At 33.6% G+C, this 21,109-nt stretch overlaps 1 protein-coding gene across 13 annotated transcripts in view; it reads left to right on the top strand.

Moving 5' to 3' along the window:
- The window catches only part of LOC107309979 (cadherin-19), a 93,693-nt gene that overhangs the window by 15,033 nt on the left and 57,551 nt on the right, over positions 1-21,109 (top strand). The gene's annotated exons all lie outside the window — the stretch shown is intronic.

The following is a 21,109-nucleotide window of genomic DNA, read 5'->3' as shown; positions in this document are numbered from 1 at the left end:
GGGCAACATTCACATTAAAAATTGTTTTCCTCAGGTTAAGGGAAATATGGGTTTCCAAGAGATTTTCTGCAGTTGAATGGTTGCTGGGAGTCCTCCTTCTGAGATCCTCTATCCCTTGAGGGGATGAAAGTCAAAGATCTCTCAGCTTTGCCAAAATGACCAGCAAAAGCAGTGATGAAGGTGCTGAGTACAAATATGATTCCTTTATCCAATGTAAAGGTTTATTGTTTTGTATAAAAGTAGATTTTTATAAAGGACATTCCTTTGCAGTATCCGGTAGTATTTTGCTTACTTACTCTTAAGCGAGACCTACAATAGGCCCAAACACACACAGAAAAGCGGCATATATAGAGAAAACTGTGATGCCTTCCTGAAGGAAGAAACCCCAACCCACATATTTAAAAATAGGTACTTATAGAAGTCAGGAAAGACTAAGATAAATTTAAGCAACTAAGAATTGTAACAAGCTAGAAATCAATAGTGGAAAGAAATCTGGATGAATTTAAAACATTCCTTCTTACATATACTATATTTTCAGTAATGATATCTCAGCATTACAGTTATTACTCTTGCTGCAAAAACACTTCAATCTCAGTTGTATCTTGGATTATCTCCAAATAAATGTTTCTTTCTGTGGTGTATACAGCTTCTTCTGCAGTCTCTTTTATAGCTCTCATCAAAGATAAGACTGACCAGGTTAAAAGAAGATAACAAGGTCTCTTATTCTGCCATCAATTTCCAGCCACTGGATTAGATTTTTTAGTAACTTAATCTGACCTTTTGAATTGCAAAGGTGACAGTTTTTTTCCAACAGTTCTTATATATATCATAGAACTTCACATTGTCACCTAATATTGTTGCATCTGGTGGAGCTATAAAATTTATTTTGAAAAGAGTCTTAATTTAAAGAGTTGCAGAGACAGAGTTCAACAGAACATTGATTATAAGGTTTCTGTGTTTAATTATTGTCAGTTTAAAAAAATGAGAATCTGATTTCTAGCATTAAATTTCTCTTCCAGATAGTGGATTTTATGATAAATCATTGAATGTTTCTGCAAATCTGGAAGCCCCTATTGGCCTATTGGCAGAGAGAAGCCGAAACAAATCTTTTTTTGGCCCAGGAACAAAAAAAAAACCCAGCATGCATGGGTTCCCAAAAGACAGTAGTGATGCCCTTGAGTGTCAGTTTGCTCCCAAAGGAATAATTACAGTGTCTGTCTTGGAGGAAATACATATTTAGTAAGGCTAGAACTTCAGAAATAAAAATCTATAAGACTCAGAATGACAAAAAACACATAGTAATGTAGAGATAAGATTAAGAGGCAGAATTCATAATCTTTCTTTACAAAAAACAATGATTGATTTCTGTGTTCTAAATGCTATGGTCTTAAGGTACAGAGGAGACAGAATGCTACTCTGGTTTAACTATATGACCAGCCATGACAAGAGAGAGAATACAAGAAATGCTTCTTTAAAGAACCCTTGAAATATAGAGGATATGTCAGAGTACGCTGCCAAAAGTAGCCTGGAGTGTTTCAGAGCAACAGGATCACTAAGGCAATGCAGTGTATTTTGTTATATACTGCTTTTGTCTGCTACTTCTCATATAGTCTGACAGCAAGGTCTGACCAAAGTGCCCATATGTATAATATGCGTATTTGCCACATAGCCTTGAAATCATAAAATGTGAAGATGAAAAAATTTAATCCTCAGTCAGAGTCACTTAAGATGCCTGGGGAAGGCAATAAACCTTATTTCCAAGACATAGGGGGCTTGGATATCAGAGCCTTCAGAGTCACTGGCAGAAGTTCATGTGTTATGTACCTCATGCAGGGAGAGAACATGTCTATATGCAGTACTGGAAAGCTCACTGTTTATGAGACTGAAACTATAAAACCTTATGCAACAGTCCTGCAGTGTTCAAGAAACTGTGATCAATTAGATCTATGACATTTTTCTCATTCTTGTGCCAAGAATCATATCCATAGCTGCAAACTTAATCTACTTTGAACAAAAGTTTTAGATAAAGTGTGTTCAAATCAAGTGTTTGCTTTCCTTGTTAATACAATTAATTGTAGAATCATAGAACTACTTAGGCTGGAAAAAACCCTAAAGATTATCAAGTCCAAATGCAACCTAACCATACTACCTTAAGGCCAACAACCCTCCACTAAATCATGTCCCTGAGCACCACATCCAAATGATTTTTAAACACATTCAGGTGACCCAAGCACCTCCCTGGGGAGTCTATTGCAGTGTTTAACAACTCTTTCTGTAAAGAAGATTTTCCTGATATCCAAGCTAAACTTACCCTTGTGCAACTTGAGGCCATAAATAGAATGTAGAACTTTGAAGAAAAAAATGTTTATTAGGTATCTCTTTTATTCAATTATTAATCTCAAAAAATATTTAATTGCAATCTATCTATCTATCTATCTATCTATCTATCTATCTATCTATCTATCTATCTATCTATCTATCTATTATTGGGGAAAAGTTCTCCTTTTACTTGAAAGGCATAAATACAACAGGCATAGCAAATGACTGTCTATATCCCAAAGAAATCATTGAGAAGTTTCCCTTGAGACCTTGGCGTGAGGTGGGTAGTGCATAACTCTCAGAGAGTTAGGAGACTCAAAAAAGAAAGGTCTGTGTGGAAGAATCAGATTCTTTCAGGTATCATATTTCAATACACAGTGCATAAGTGCTTTAACAGCTGTGAAATTGTAGTTTTCCTATTAGTTCCTGTTAGTTCATATTAGTAAGCAAGGAAATCTTCAGCAACATCTCACAGGTCATGTTTGAGGAATGCAACCCATTTGACAACTGCTTCCACCTTTGTGTGTTGTCAGGTGAAAACTAAAACATTAGCAGTGTTCTTTTATGACCCCCAGCACTTCCATTCTATTCACTTAAAATCTGAAAGTTAAATCATTAATATTTGCCCCAGAACACAGAAAATCATTTTGTCTGTTTTGAAGTATTTTCCAGAGCTTTGTATAAACATCAGATTTTGTCAAAGAGATTTGTGTTCTGGATGTTAATGAAGGGCACAAGAGAGAAAGGACCAAGTGGAACAGAAAGCTCGCGTGAATGACTTCAAACCTCTGGGTGAGCTCAGGGCAGACCCTGTGCCTATGAAATCATTTTCTATTGTTAGCCTGCACAAAATGTTTGGCTGTAAGCTTACTGCAAAACTAAGCTGTTTTTGTGCCAGACAACTGTTGTGAGGACAGTGTATGGCTGCTACTTTGCACATGCAGAACAAAGAATTACAGATATAATTTTTTTTTTTATTTTTTTTTTTCTCTTTGAAAGTCAGATTTGTAACCACTATTGTCATTGTCTACAGCAAATGGTTAGACAAACCTGTTTAGGCAAATGTGTTTCCCTTCACTAGAAATTAAGAAACTCAACTGTTCTAGTCCTAAGGGTGAGAGATTTATTTCTACCCTTGGAACAGTGACTTGCATCTGTCAGCTGAAACCTACACCTGTGCTGAGGTTTTCTACCTTGCCTTTCTACAAGGCTTTACCTTTACCTCAACAGTAACACTGACTACCCATCCTAGTGAATAAGAAAAGCATTTCCATATGCGGAGGCACATAACTTTGATTTTTCCTTATAGAATCATTGCACTCTGAGTAAGTAATGGCAACAAAAACGTGGAAGACATTCTTAGCAATATATTCACTATAAACAATGAAAGCAATCTAAAAATGACTTATGATACAAAGTTCCAGTAAACTCTGCAAAACAGTTAGTAGGAGATTAATGTAAAAGTTAATTAAAAATCATATTATTTTTTATAAATTGCACCATTTATTTCAGTTTCAGCTTTTGAATATCAGCATCTGAGTTTATGTAGTAGTTGTTGAACTGTATTTCTGTTTTACTGATTGTAATAAACTATTCAGGTTGACAACCTTGAATATTGACGGTCGTACTATTTTGTTTTAGGTCCACATTACAGTTTCTGCTCATTGTCTTCAGATCTGAAGGAGGAAAGCTATAAAAAGAGAAAGTGGAAAGTGCTTTTCATAGTTAATTTGATTCATCTCTGTAGAAAGAGTATGATGATATCGATCATGTCACAATCTCCTTCTCTGCCCTAACTAGTCCAGTTTTACATTAATTACAAAACATTTTAAAAGGGGAATAGATAGTAGAAAGGATGGATGAAAGAACTCAATAAAGTTCTATCTTGGTTGATAGGTAGCTTTAACAGGAAAGTGCATTATCAACCTTGAATGTGATTCACATTCTGTCAGCATATTCAGGAAGAGGTAGGTTTCTTTGTAGCAGAAGTAAAATCGATGTCATTCATAATGTGAAATAAATACACAAAACAAGTATCCTAAAACATTGTTTCTCCAAGGAAATTGCTACTGTCAAAAGTCATAAATGATTTATCATCAAGAAGACCTTAGATATTTTTTCTTCTCTCCTCAGGACCCACTGACATTAATTATTTCCAGGAATCAAGTAAATGCCTCTAGGTAAAAATATGTTCTGTGAAATGCAGCTCTCTTAAAGTTCCACTTACATTTCTGTTAACACTGATCCTAAACTGAGATTACATGCTTACTTCCAGAGAAGTAAGAAACGTAAATTAATGAATATACTATATGAACTATGTTACGATGATTTTACTTAGACTGAGATGATCATTAGAATCCATAGCATTTGCTTTTAGATTTCATTTAAAATTAACTCTGGTTATGGTAAATCTTGGACTAAATGAAATGTACCCTCCTTAACATAGAGTTTTACCAAGCTGAAGCTAGAGTACACTTTCAAAATTTGTTAATCTACTGGTGCTTGCCAAATTCTGAAAGAAATGTATAATTGTTGATAATTCAGATGCATCACCATATTAATCCCATGTGTTGAAATATATATATATTGGCTTTTAAAGTACTCTTGGTGGTGTGATCTTTTGCATTGGATGAATGGATAAAAAGGTCATATCTGTGTAAACTCATGTTTTATCTCTGTGTTTGCAAGTGTGTGCTCAGTATGACTCATTCTATCAAGATACTACCCTAACATGATTAGACTATACTGAAAGGCAGAAGTGTTGGTTTAGCTTTACTGACATTGATTGTGGTGGATTTTGCTGTTGTTACTGCTTGTTTGCTTATATAAAAAGCAATGCAAATTCTGTTAATTAGGTCTAATATATCAGCTCTGGTAGTTTTATAGATTGGCACCTAAAATTATGCTATAAAGTGTGGATTTACAATAAAATTCCATCAGGATGGTCTAGCATTCATCTTTTCAAAATTCTATTGATTTCCATAAAAAGCAGATAAACAAAGCAGAACAACAACAGCAAAATAATTACAGTGTTTCATATTGCAGTTTCTACATGTAATATTCTCTCCATAGTGTTGCTTCCATCTTAAAGAATTCTTCTGCATAACTAGTGCTGAAATACTTTTTTCTAACTATCTAGATGATAGGGAAACATTTTCCAGTATCCAAAAAGATTTTCAGAATGCTGTTGATCTTTCTGATGACTGATGTCCTCAAGTAGCAAGGGTTGTGCTGGCAAAACAACATCATGTCTGCAAGCAGATGATGTAATGAGAAAACACTAGTAGATAGCAGCTAATACACAGAGGGTGGAAAGTTTGCACCATGATCCTATGAACTAAATCAGTAATAGATGTTATTTTCATGAGATCACAATTCTGGAAAATTAAGGATTACTCCAAGGCTATAAAGGAAAGGAAGAAAGAAAATGACCAAAAGAAAAACAAACAAACAAACAAAACCCAGAAAATATAGAAGTTCCTATTAGTGGTAGAGTCAGGACAGTTAGTTTTTGATTTGTGATGGATTAATTTATAATGTCACTAGAATTCAGACTTTAAATCCTTCAGTCCTCATTGCGCACGGAGTGCAGTTTTTCCATTTCAAGCCATTAATCTTGCTTCAAGGGTACTCATTGTATTGTTAAAGAACTATTTTAAAGAGCTTACTTTTATATCATAAATCTGTGACCGAGCCCTCTATAAATGTACAGCAGTGGCACAGTCAGTCAAACAGTCTACAGTTTGAGAGAGAATCGACAATGGATTTGTTGTCCACATATAGTACCACAAGTGAAAGACACCATCTGAAGGCCATCAGCCCAGAAGTTAAGCACCAGAGATATGGGTCAAGCATAGGGTATCAGACTAAAAGTGAGATTTATGCCTGAAGGGGAGATTTTTACAAGTGCTGTGTTAACAGTTAATATTGTATAATTTATGAGAAACGAAGACACTGATGTTTCTTATTAAAGGAGAAGGGATCCTGGTGTTGCACATAAAAATTTTACTCAACCTTATCAAGATCCATTTTTTCTACTTGAATGAAAGATCACAGTAAAGTGTGTGTTGTAAAGCAAGCTTGTATGATCAAAATGAAATCTGAATTCTTACAAAGAAAATATTTTAACAATAAAAGCTGCAGAATTCCCCTGAAAGTGAGATTCAGACCAAACTGACACAACAAATTGTTTTACTGTTTAAGAGAGTACCACTAACAAGTATAGATTACATGTTTAAAACCCTATTTTGCCTGCAGCTAATGTACCTAGAAGATGTATTAACTGTGAAGCTTGCCCATTTGTGGGTGGTAGAAGGAATTTACCTCTATTAAAGTATAAGAGGAAATAGGGAAGAATATGAACAGTATAGCTAAAAAAGGCCAAATATTCCGAATCACTTGCTATGAGTAACTACTTAACATGGCAGATAGACCAAGGAGGCTATGCCCTTATCTGTAAGGAAAATATGCATTATTACTTCCTGGAATACAGGGGAAAAAAAAGGCAATTCCATTAGCCAAAGATATTAAAATGCCAGATGGGGGAAGGGGAGCCACTCCATGCATTCTGCAGGGAGCCTCCTCCATTCTATTAGTGCTTTATGCTCTAACAGGCTGAAAATGAAGCACAGGCTCATCAGTACGATTATTTCTTCTCTTCCTTTTGTGGGAGGTATACTGAAGGATGGACATCTTTAACTTAATCACTGATTATGTTTGTCATAGTCAGAATCTGTAAAACAAGTGTCACAAATCTATTGTTGCGCTGCGCTGAGTTGTTGGGGACCCCAGTAATCTGTCCTCAAATTTGTGTCTCTGCTAAATGAAAAACAGAGAGTCCTCTTTCCCCTGCTGGTGGTTTGAATTGCTCTAATTTGTTTTGGTATTAGCACCAGATGTCATGGTACAGAAGGAAGCCTGACCAGTCAAAGAGATTGCCATTCTGACCTTCTATTGAATCCTGGAGCTCTTGCTCTTTTTTGTCTTCTGAACAAATCAAGCACTCACAAACATGCTGAATGGAGTGGGAAAAACAGCTTGACTTTTCTGAAAGAAGTTACAAACAGAACTGAGATGGCCACTTGCCACTTTCCCAGTCAGGGTGACACCTACCACTATTTGCTGAGCTTTTTTTTTTTTTTTTTCTGTGGGGGTGGGGGAATGAATCTTCACACCAGCAGGCTTGCTCTTTCCCCCACCCCTGCACCTTCTGTTGCTGCTTCTCCTCAGACAGAAAAAGGTTTTTATTTTTCCCTTCAGTTTTTGGAGTCTATATTTCAGGGACGGCAAAAGCTATATAGCTTATAGGGCTTTTACTTCAGCAAGATCCTGACACCATGTGTTTGTATCATACAATGAGTGTTTGGTTTATTGTATTTGTAACTCAATTTGTCTTGGGAAAACAGGTTTACATTTTTATAAAAGCCTTGCTGTGTAGATCAAAGTGAATGTAGCCAGATGCCTTCTTGCACTGGTAACAGTCTATTCATGACAAAGGCAGTCAGCTTCCACGTGATTAATTAGTCTTATCCTTCAAACTATGTCTTTAACTAACTGATGTTTGTATGGAAATCTGAAAATCCTGTTTACTGGAAGAAGTAATAGGGCTTGGGAGCATTAGTTTATAGTTGTAAATAGGTGTTCAAATGTGTATGTATATGGAATGTACAAGTCTATGGCAGCTAATCTATTTCAATCACTCTTATTTATAGAAGACAAAAAATGGTTTTCCACAGCACTGAATATAGAGGAGGATGTGACTGTAATACTCACAAGCAGAGTAAAGACTATTAAAAATAATTATAAAAAGAAGATGAAAAATTAGAAATCCTTTGCGAGCTTGGTGAGGATGCAAGTACTGGTGGCAATGCAGCGAGAATATAGATTGTGATCTTTTACCCTAGCTGGCTCGGATATATTCAAGGCAAGCAAGCACAGTTATATAATCTTTTTTTTTTTTTTCAGTATAAAATATTCAAGTGGAAGATTTTCTTTATGTTAAAATAAAGTTTTTTCATATATCTTTTCAAAAGCCATAAAAATGGGAGAGGCATTTGTGATTCAAGTTAAAGATAACTGCATTTAAAGAGGATTTTAAGATTTTAACCTATTAATGTCTTGTACATTAAAATATGGCTTATCAGTGACTTTTAAGTTCTACTAATTTGCCCCATGAGATTTTGCACAAGTAAACATGGGAAAGAAAAATTTCTACGTTAAAGAAGTAATGTGGGGTTTATGTCTCATCTTTTTATTTGTCTTTGTAGCTAAAGTTACATCTTCACATATTTGTAAAAATACTAACACAGTATAATTTGTTAAACTAGATCACTCATTCTGTGGTGCTTTTTAATTTACACAGAAGAAGCAATTAAATGTGCATACCTTTAGATGTTCTTTGGTTTCCATTTTGATTTTTAAATAGAACGCAAATTAAAGATATGTTAGGGTTTCTGATTTGGATCAAAACCACAACAAATGGATTAGATGATGAAGGAACTCAGGATAAAGCTAGTAATTCACTTCTCTGTCTGATTTTTGCAGTACAAAAGAAACACAATTAACTCAAACCAAGAATGAAATAGTTTGGCTATTTCAGCTTGTATCTGATACGATATCTTCTCAATTAACAAAGCAACATTCCTTTTCTTTGTGCAGCACTGTTGTTCATTCACTGCTAAGCTTTGTTTGACTTCTGTGTTAGAGACATTTAAGTTCTGAATCCAATATTTCATCAGACTCATTCCTATTATTACAGTTCATAAGGATAGCAGGCCAAACATTAATGTGAAATATACTTCTCATCATGAGACTGAAGCTTTGTGAAACTACACATATGCACACACACACACACACACACACACAGAGAAAGAAAATAAAATTGAGAAATATAGCACATGCTATGCCAGCAGTCCTTCTCCAAGGATTCATACTGTTTTGAGATTTCTTTCAAACTGTTTTCTTTTTTTCTTCTTCTTCTTTTTTTTTTTTTTTTTTTTTTTCCCCTCCCCCTCCCGTCCAGACTCTTCTATTTATCACCAGTCCACTGCTTCTTTTTATTCTTTACAGCACTAACTGACACCCACCAGCAACTGCAAGTTGAGGTCACTAAGGCAATTGCCTGTGTCCTGCTAGAATTGATCATTGATCTGGGAGTACGACACGTATGACAGAGCAAGGTCACTCAACTCCTTTTCCTCAATTTTTCATTTCTAGGCAGGTAGCTACCACTTCAAGGTTCTTCCTCCTTCTCTGTCATGTTACTTCTTATTATACAACTACATGAAAAATAGAGACTACTCCAATCTCTGTATGGCATCCTTTCCTAAGTATTGCTTTGCTAACAGTTCAGAAACATTCTAGTATATGTCGCTGAGGTGCATTATTTTTTTTTAATATGATTTTAAGTAGTCGGAACTACTACTACTGGAAAAAAAAATACAAAGAAAAAAGATTATAAATAATTAGGAATGATCCATTAAATCTTGATGAAAATATGTTGTAGATATCTATAAGTCTATGGGGATGACACAAACAATAATCCAATGTGAAGCAAAAATTCACTCAAATGTCTATGACAGTATCTTTTGCTGATGTTTGATGATGATTCACTTTCGAATATTCTGTAAATGGAACAATCAATTTATCTTCAAGAAAAACAAGCATTTGAAAGTTGTGCAGTGTCCTTTATTTAATATTGACAAACCTGCATATTAATAGTTAGCCCCATATTCTGGAATCAGTACTTAACTCTCAAATATTCAATATAAAAATATATGCATTTATGTGAATATGTGGAGCAAATTTTGCAGCTTGTTCTTTTCTTTGGTTGGCTTGGCATTGTTTGTTAATTTTGTGTAGTAGTAAATGGCATATTAATTGATAGGTTCCTAAAAGTGTAATGTCTTATCTGACCAGGGACTGAAGCCATAGGGATATTTATAAATTAATACTAATCCAGAAGTAAAATAAATTATCTGAAAGAAAAAAAGCTATTACTTGTTCTGTTTCACTGAATTTCAAAAACATTGGATATAAACATAACAGTGGAAGTCAGCCTTTGCTTGACCATTTTTCATGTTCTAGAAAAGACAGAAAGTATTTCATTTTTAAAGATGTTGCAATCAGCTCTGATTTTTAAATGAGGCCCAGCTGCTATAGTCAAAACTACAAACCAAAATCATCGTCCTTGCTAGTTTTGATGGCAGGCTATCTGATGTTGATGAGAGCTTCTAAAGGAAGAAGAACAAGAAGAGAAAAGATTTAAAGGATTTCAGAGAAGAATAGAGATAAATAAAAGCAAAACAAAACAAAAAAGTTGATCCATGTTTCAATTATTTGATGTAAAAACCACTGAAAACTGAAGATTTTCATCTTGTCAGTGTAAATCAATCTCTAAGTGTCAGTGTGATGGATAATAAAATAATAAGTAGAAGAACTGACTGAAGATAATTACTATAGTTTTGAAAACTGTTTTTTGAAACAAATTGTTTTGGCAACATTCTGATATTAAAATAATTGATATTAGGATGACCATATCCCAGAACTCTGAAATCATAGGAAATGAGGGCTGGGTTGGACCTTGCTATGTTATTGGGATTTTCCATTGCACAAAGACAGTATCAAATGAACTTAAAGCATCATTGGCAGTTGTCTCAATAATCTGTTCTAAAATGCTAGAACTTCCACTCTGTATCTAGACCTCTATAACTCTCAAGCCTGTTCTTATTACATAAAATTGTTAACTATGTCAATCATTCCTATCATAGTACCTATTATTTTATAACAAAGAAATAGTACTTGCCTGTTCTCACTGTTGGACAAAAGATATGTATATTCTTCTAATACTGTTTTTTACTACCATGATAATCACTGTGAACACTTTATTCACTTTCTTTCATGTACACCTTTTGGTTTTACCTACATTCTTAGCAGATTTTAGAGTATTATGGGTTTTTAAGTTATATACTGTAATATACTGCCTTGCCTCAATTAATGTATTTATAAAACACCACAATAGCTGTGTAGGTGTTTCAAAATATTCTATATGATCAGCTTTTTATCGACTCTGTGGAAATATTGCCCTAGCTATTATATGCTCTTATTGCATTTGTGATTTAACAGTATTAAGATGTAATGCTCTTTAGCTATTTACCTACAATATTCCTGAAGCATTGCCTTTATCATATTTTCATTTTATTTAAAATTTCAAATATTTCGCTCTCAATTCAGAGATTGCTCACTATCATATTTTCCATGCTGCCAACTTGTGTCTACATTTTTACACCATTCATCCCTTTTTATGATAGGTTGCATACAGATCCCAGAACAAAGAAAGGCAGTTTTGCTTTATATGATGGAACGTGACCAAAGCAAGATAACACAAGTAAATGTGTTGTGATAAACTAGAGAGAACATTTCAGTCCTATGCAGTTATAATAAAAGAAATAAACCTGATTCTCAACCTTTCCTATTACTTATTTAGCGAAAAGATGTATTCATGAAATCTGAAATGTTTTGAAGGATACCAATATCTACTGTGATCAGAAACTTACTGGACACCAGAGTCCACAGTTCCTCTCCATAGAGACCTCCTTCATCAGTTACTGAATATTAGAATAAGGATCCTTTCAATCATAGTCTGCAGTATGAATATAGGTTTTATTAGTATTTCATTTAAGTTGATTTAATTTCTGTCTTCTTCTCTCCTTTAAAATATCAGTGTATGACCATTTTCAAAAGTTTGTAAAGCGCACAAATAGAAAAAAGAACTCACAGGGAAAAGAAGCTGAAAACATTTGAGGACATAAAGAAGGTACTCTGTAGGGCATTTTAAGAAACCATCTTAGCAACCATTGAAAACAATGCTGTATTAAACGACATAAAATAAAAATCAGAAAGTATGATGCGTATGCTAGTAATCTAGAAAGAAAGTAGAAGAAATAAACAGAAAGTTATGGCAGAAATCAGATTTAAAAAAACAAAACAGCACATATCTACAAAGATGTATTAAATCTAAGTTAATATTAAAATTGATAGGATCTTGGTTAACAGTTTGGTTAGATTGCCTTAGAAAAAATTAATGATGTTGTACCAAGGAAAATATCTTTATGCTAGTAGGTCAAAAGCAACAGATTTAAAAAATAATAATGATAAAGCCTGAACTAAATTGTTTATCTTACAAGATGGTAATATGTAGTAGTATCAACAGTTATGGGAAAGAAAATAACACTTTCTACTGCCTTGTGTCCTGTAAAGAAAATCAGTGCCAGTGAACTGCAACAGAGACTTTCTTCTTCCCCTCTTCTCTATATTTTCCCTTCTTCCATGGTTGGGCTGACTTCTTTGACATTGCTCATCCATCTGCAGAAGCAATCCCATCACCTTGAGGGTTCAAGTCTTTGTCAATAGATACCTTGTTTCAGAAGAAGGCAGCCAGGCATGAATACATTGGGATGGAAGAATTAAGATTCTTTTTATCCAATGTTCTGATTTACTTCTTTGTTGGCAATTTGAAAAGCCTTACAATTATCCTCATCAGTGTTCACCCATGCGACTTCAGTAAGTAAAATAACTGGGTGTAAGCATGTATTTTTTCTGATGGATGTTGTGGCTAAGAGAACATGACAGCAAGCTACAAGAGTCATTACCTATTAATTTTGCTGGTTTATTTTAGTAAGCAATTTATAGCTTTTCCAGTATGTCTTTTACATTTTCCGCTCATTAATTGAGTCCCATTTATACTCTTTCTTTATCATTAAAAGATGTATTGCACTATTTAAAGTCTTAATTTGGCCCATATGTCAAAACTATATCTAAATGAGCCACTTACAGCACTTTTGTACGAACTGCATTGTCTTTCCCGTTCTGCCTTTTTTTTTTTTTTTTTTTTTTTTTTTTAATCTTTGACGAATCAGTGTCTTTAATAGAAAGTAGGAAAGGAACAAATAAAATATAATAATCAGTAATATGAAAACACAAACAACCAAGTGAACATCAACACTAAAAGGAAAAACAAAACAAAACAAAAACAAAAAAAAAACAAAAAAACAAAAAAACAAACAACAGAGAGAGAGAAAGAAGGAAGGAAAATTGAGGCAGACCATTCTCAGAAGTTATTTTCAAAAGGTCATAGTGATCTAGCTTCTGATGGCTTTTAATTCCAGAGAAAGAAGCAACAACAACAAAATCCTTGGATCTATTCCAGTGTAACTGAAGCGAGAAAGAACACTATTTTTTTATTTTTTTTTAACTCTGAAATTTTTCTGCTTGTTTTGTTTGTGCATTTTTTTTTTCCTGACATGTAACTTCATTCGTTATCTGCACTATGAGGTAGATCATCAACTACTTTAATTTTTCATGTTGTTTCTTTGACACATCTATTGAATGGCCCACTGATTCTAAAACAATATGTTCGCAGTAGGGTATAGGAAATGTAGTTCTTTTCCTTGGTTGGCTAGCAGCAGGCTGCAACCTGCTCTCTTTTGGGAATAATACCTTTGTAGTGTTCCAATGTGCATATAACCTGCATGCTGGTATTGATCACAGTAATGACATTTGTCATCTGCTCTATTGCAAATATGAGAAGCTCATTCCCTCTTAGCACTCTACAATAAGACTTGACTCCCACTGTGTATGCTTTAGTCTTTATTCAAAGTATAATGAACTTTCTTACTGATTTAGCCACATAGACTCCTTTTCTGCACATAGCATGCTAATTTATACATTAACTTTTAATGGGAAGACCATGACTTTGTCACACAATTTAAGGTATTAATGTATTTTTAAGATCTCAGTTAACATTAATCAAGATAGTTTTTCACTCCAAAAAATGAGAATATTTTCACCATAGATTTCATTTTCCTCCTGCACTATTTTGTGTTAATATATTGCTTATTAGAAGATACAGTATCGCCAGTGGTTACTATGATGATCTTTAACATCTGTTCTCTACAAATACCAACTGTTTCTTAATTTGTTGCCATATTTAAAAACAGTTTCCCACTTTCACCCCACAGTTTAATACTCAGTTATATTTTATAAAATACTATTTTACTCAGTAGCTTATTTTGTTTCTTTTTTATATGCTAGGCTCTTAGGTTATAACAATTTACTCATTCTCTTTTTCTGGATAAATTTATTGAGTGAATAGTTCTCCTAATTAACTGCTTCCTACTGCTTATTAAGACTAAGTAGGTCTTAATTTTTATTTTTTCCCATGTATTCTGCAAATATAACCTTCCCAGCTAATTTATATTTTTACTTAAAGACAAGGAAAGTCATTTGAATGAACCAGTAATTGAACACAAAGTGAATAAACATTCTTTATTTTTTCAATTAAAAAAAATCCAGAAAACTCTTAGCATCTAGTTTTCATTTTTACTTATATCTACATTTCATGAATAGCAAAAGTGAAAGGTTTCAGGTTTTTTCCCTGTTTCTGACCTGCTTGAGTCACTAAGAAGGAGATTCAAAATCTTATACAAATATAGGCTCTTTTAAAATCTCCATCTTTTCACAAATACTGGGTAATTCACAGATGAATCCATTGTACTTGAAATGTTCTGTTCTGAAAGTAAAGACATTTGCAAGCTTTTTATTACTGTTGATAGAATAATCTATTTTCTGATGTTTTCCTAATAATGCTTAAAATGAACAGATCAGATAAAAATATTTTTATTGAATATCAGATATAATCATTTTTTAAAAGAGCAAACAAGCGAGATTTTTTTTTTTTTTAAGATTACGTACTTTTTATGAGAAAGAAACTTAGTATTTTCTCTGTATGTTTCCTAACACAATGAATTGCTGTTAGAGTCTCCTAGACATTACTGCACATAATGTGAAAAACTAATAATAGCATTAACCTAGTGGTTAACACATATGAAGGAATTTATTTTTTGAGCTGTGCCCCTAATTTCAACAGAATTATGTAAGGGTTGCATACATTTTTCTAATAGATTGAAGGATTTATCAAATGATATCAAGTGGTTAAGAAGCAGCATTAAAGAGTGAGTTGGTTTGTGTCAATATGTTGGCCTCAGAAGCAAACAAAAATATTAGAAAGTCAAATGTGTCTGAATATAAAATGTCACTTCATTGACCTGTAGAGAATGAATATTATTCCTCATAATAGAGTAAATTAACTTTAACACCATTTTTTTTTAATAATTCTACATTCCCTTATAAATTGCTTATTCTAAGAGTAATTGTAAAATTTTAAGGTAAAAATGTACTAAACCGTGATATGCAAATTTGATGTTATGTAACCACACTAGAAAAATAAGATAAGAAAGAACTACAATCTTATTTAATGTATCTTATGATATTATACTGAAAAAATTATTTCTGATTTTATTGATTTTTTTTTTTTTTTTTTTTAATAGTCTGGTTGACATATACTTTAAAATTTTAGTTGTTAATATCTCCACCATGTAGGTTTTATGAGCCAGGAGAAAATAATTTTTCTTTTAACTTATTATAGTAATTATTTGAATTCTGTACTTTGAAGAACTTAGTTTTTTTATCATTGTCAACTTATTCTTTACCACATTCACAAAGTTTATATTTTTCTTACGTGAAGATTAAATACTTCAATCTAGAAAGAGATGCAAAATTCAATATCTTATGTCTTCTTACATTTTACTCTCAGATACCTTAACCAAACTTCATTTAATATCCATATTGTTTATATGGAGTCGCTTTTTGCTTTGTTCAGAAAACCAAACAAGACAATATAAATAACTACTCATAAGAATTTAATATTTTTCAGCTGAAAAGTCTGTGGTACACGAATACATGCACTACCAATTTGATGTATCCAAGTTCAAGAGTAGGTTTCTTGGATTCCCCCTAAATCTGCATCTCCAAAATATTATTGTAAACAAAGGAAATAAAATGCATCTATTCAAAATCAAAATTTGTTACTCTAGTAAAAGACTTGTCAGTCATGCTATAATTACATTTACAATTATTAGATGTTGTATTTCAAATATATACTATTGAAATTAATATGCTCAGACTTCCTAGTATGCTTTACTTTTCTTTGGTGCCCATATTAACAGGGCTTCAGTGTTCTTCATTTGCACTCCCAGGTCTTTATAGTCTTGTTTGATTCTGCCCATATTATTGTTTGAATCTGATCATGTTCCTATAGATAAAACAGGACACAGACAAAAAGTTTGGCTAGTATCAAAGTACTATTATAGGGTTGAAATGTCAGCATTTATGTCTGTTATACCAGTATCAAAACAAGAGTAACACCATTAAGTTATAGCATGGAAAGCTATATCTTAATCTTAATCTTAAGTAAACATTGGATATATATATATATATATATATATATATATATATTTTTTTTTCCTGTTGTGAAATAAAGATTAAACATTTTGATAAGTCTAGTAGCCATAATATTTTGTCTAAGGAACATTAAGATTTGAGTCTGGACCTATGATAAACATAGTGATCCTAAAAGCATCAGGCAATTGGAATAAATAGTATATTTCTTTTCCATTTTGGAAGGCAAGATATTTAACCAAGGTCAAAAAGAGAAAAGCTTCTGCATTTTGTACCAAATAGAATTCAAAAGCCTGTTTTGTATCTTTACTGGATTTAGCTTCCTGAATCCCTCAGCCCTTTCCAAAGATCAGAGTCACTAAATGGCAATGATAATTCCTTTTCCTATCAGCCTTCTTCCCTGTGTGAAACCTCACAACCCTGCTGCTTACATGGGAGGTGGGATGGCTCCTGAAGGCAGTGGCCCAACTGCTGTATGAGCTGTTCTCCATCTGGCTGCAAGTGAGCTGGCCAGCACCCATGGTATGGCTGACCTTGCTCCTGGGCTTCCCATGTCTCCATTTGACTAGTACTCTGTCAAGCTACTCGAGCATTGCTTTCTACTTCTCCTGACTGCCAGAAAAGCTGGTCCTCTGCCTGGCTAGTGACCAAGCTGTGCAAGTCACAGTTTCTCCATCTGGTTTATTACTGGGAAGGCAAATGAACTGTTCTTAACTTAGAATACAAAGTCTCTTCCTACCCTCTCTCCCCAGTCTACTTACTGCATCTACAACATATTTAATTTTCACTAATTTCTCTGTAATCTGGAGAGGAGGTCCGCTCTCGCTCTCTCTCTCTCTCTTTTCTGTCCTTCTTTTCTGTTTGCCAGGAACTAGCAGAATGTTTCAAAGATACTCAAAAATCACACAAAATCTCTTTCACTATCTTTATGCAGCCTTCCTATTTATTCTCTACTCCTTTATAAAAATAACCTTCTCACACACTTCCAAAAAGTATCAGCTTTATATTTTTACTTTTTTTTTTTTTTTGTACTGTCCTTTAGATACATCCATTCAAACTATAGACATATATTCTTTCTTCTCACTCAGTTGCAAAAAGACCAGCAGTGTACATTAACAAGAATTAATTCCACACAAACATCTTATATCCTTGGTGCCAAATTGTAAAACATATACCCAGTGGTTTAAACAGACTCTGTGGATACTTTTACTATAAAATAATAAAATGTAAGCAGGCTGATTTTTCTTAGATTTTATCTTAGAAGTACTTGTTTGTTGGTGAACTGTGCCTCTGCCTCTTAGAAGATAACACATTAGTATGCTGTTATTCATGTGATATTAATGTCAGCCTCTTCAGGTGCTCTGATGTAGACCACACACCAGTGAAGCTTTACTTCTGCCCATCCTGTTTACAGATCAAACAGGAGCATTTTACAGCCAGCAGTTATTCAGTATTAACTGACCTGTCTTTGCCTTTTAGAGGAAGGGTGAACTTGTCTTATGCCAGTTATGAATCTGTGAGAGATAGCGCCATGTTAACAGTTATGTCAGCCTTTTTTTTTTTTTTCTTTTTCTTTCATTCATTCTTTCATGCTGTTTTGTTTGTTTTTGTTTGTTTTCCTAAAACAGAGCAATACAAACAAAAAATGTAAAATTTGTTATTGCTTATGAACACAATTTAGGATTCTGAAGTTTAGCCCACAAAAAATGATCTGCTGGTAGCCTTAGGAGTTCCACTGACTTCACTGTAGCTTCAAGCTAGCTTTTCAACAAAATATGCTGTTAATATTTACATTTATCAACAGACACAAAAAGGAGACTGTCAGTGTGGGTATTATTGTCAGAACTACAGCAAATTAAATAACATTGTAAGCCTGACTTCAGATATTTTACAGAAGACAGAGTGTTTATTTCATCTGAAGTAATTCATTTGGCCCTCTTGCTTTATTTTTGGGAGAATGGGCAGGTGGAATACTCTAAATTCTGCTTTTAATTATTAGCTCATATATTCAACAACAAAAACAACAAAATAAACAAACAAACAAAAAAAAAGAAAAAAAAGAAAAAGAAAAAGAAAAAAAAAAAAAGAAAAAGGAAAAGAAAAAGAAAAAGGAAAAGAAAAAGAAAAACCACCAAAACCACCAAAACCACCAAAACCAGAAATTCTTTTAGTTGTGATAGGTTTGAATATGGTGAAAGCATAAAACAACAAAAATAAGCTAGTATTAATTTTCAGACACTGCAGGTTAACTTGCACCAGGAATGGATCTGTGAAGTTTATATTGACTTCTCTTATGTCTGCCATTGAATCTGAATGGAAAAATTTAGTGGCAAAGTTAAAAAAATAAAAATTAAAATTAAAAAATTCCCAACTGCCCCTTCCCTGAATTAAAGTAACAAAAAGAAAGAGGGATGAATTTTCACCCCCCTCCCACTAAAATAAGGCATATCAAAGAAAGCATGGTTATTTTAGTTTCTTTGTTGTTGGGAAAACGACTTTTTCTCAGGCTATAGTTGAAAATTCTAGCTTTCATTCTAGAAAAAAGAGACCTCCAAAAATTTTTTTCTTATTATTTTCCCCTCTCCCATACCTAGGAAGCCAAAGAAATTTAGAGTTCAAGGGTGGTCCACAGAGATTAGAGTAAGGGCACTTTGTCTGGTGCAAGCTTCATGGTTCCCATGGACAAAAAGAAAATATTTTGTCCTTTTGCTTTCATCTTCCCATGCAGCTCTGCTTGGCAGCAGGGATGACAGTTGGATCTTTTCCTTACCAAGTGGCTCACCTCAAAGGCTTTTATCTTTAAACAATTGTCTTTCAAGCCATCAATTTCAAACGTATGATTTATCCTTAGCTAGTAAAACGCAGGATAAAGCACTGACATTTTGAGATTCTTCAGACAGAAAATTCTTTATTTTATTTTTTGTTGTTTTATTTAATGTCATGCATCTTTAAATGAAAATGTCATGGGGATTAATTAAAAAAATAAAACACAAACATGAAAACAACAACATGTTGACATTTCTGAAATTGGAATATTTAATTTAGTTTTGTAGAACAAACCCAGTAGGGTTATTTTTTGGCCACTGAAATGTATATACAAATGTCTTTTCCAAATTAGGTTGAACTGACAAATTCTCTAACTAATGTCTATATCAGTTCTTATCCCAAGAAATTATAATGGATCAGAACAATAGGTTGATCAACCATAGGTATAGATCTATATACTGCAGAGACAGAACAGTTATTTTTAACTCTTGTGGCAGGCTGTCCAAATATGTGAAAAAAAAAAAAAAAAAAAAAGAAAATGGATGAGGGCTACACAGTTAACACATGGGAAAAAATACACATCTTGTTATTCTTCACCATCTTATAATAATTTATGACTGAATTCTGACTTGCAGTCTGTATTATGTTTAGTTAAAGTGGCTGCCATCTTCTCTGCAGATCTGTGGGAAAATTTTATTTCCAGGAGCTCTATGTTAACTTACTCATTTATTTGGATAAATTAATGTTCACTCAACTTTTCCCAAACCTCCAGCAAGATTTTGCTGAGGTGATCACAAAGCTCATCACACGTTACCTTCCAACTGGGCTGTCCATTTGTTCTGATTGCATTGCTAATTCCACTGGTAGTGAGCAACAGATGTTCCCAGAGGAGTGAGATGATGTTAAACTTTTAACATACCTTAGATAGAAGCTGTGTCAACAGCCAAAATGATGCTGGTTCCTGAAAGTTGCCATATTGCTGATTCTACTCTGCAGGAAACAACATGGTCTAACAAGGCCAGGAAAACAAACAAACGCAACAACTAACAGAGTAGATGTTTTCAGCAGTATGGGACAGTCAAAATTATATCCCTTCAATGTTAATATTAAAAAGCATATTGCAAACAAGGTGCCTAGACAAAGAGGAGTGGAGACTTTATCATATGAGAATGCTACTTTGTGTATGTATGTCTTTTTCTCTTGGTTGAGAATTTTTTAATTTATTTATATATATATATTTTTTTTTTCACAATTTTTGGAATTTGCTTTCTTGTATGCCTCTTTTAAGGCGCAGACTACATAGCTAATTTATTTTTCCTCACTACTGCACACTAACTGTACCCTGCTAAAAGTCTCCTTCTCTATGCTGTCTAATTTGCCTCATAATCTCTTCAGCAAACACTTACTTCCCTTTTGCTTTCTTTCCTACTGCTCTGTTCTATTCCCTTCAGATGGCACATCTTACATTATTACATCATGTGAAAAGACAGCATGCTCAGCAAATGAACACACCTTGTTTAACAAATGTCAGCAATGCTTTTATCCTTTTCTTTCACCTATTTCTACTTAATACTGCTCTGGAGAATGATATGTCACCTATTCTGCAGTGCTAGTAAGTCATAGAGACTAATGTATTACATATTCTGAAGAATCACATTTTCTTACATGCTGTCTTTTGTGTTCTAGTCAGGATTTCTGAATGTCTGAGCAAGATATGCTGAGCTGAACG

This window comes from Coturnix japonica, chromosome 2 (genome assembly GCF_054131305.1).
Source record: "Coturnix japonica strain WE chromosome 2, WE-NBRP24, whole genome shotgun sequence".
NCBI classification, from domain to species: Eukaryota; Metazoa; Chordata; class Aves; order Galliformes; family Phasianidae; genus Coturnix; species Coturnix japonica.
Note: the sequence above shows the minus strand (reverse complement) of the source record. Positions and strands in the feature narration are given on the sequence as shown.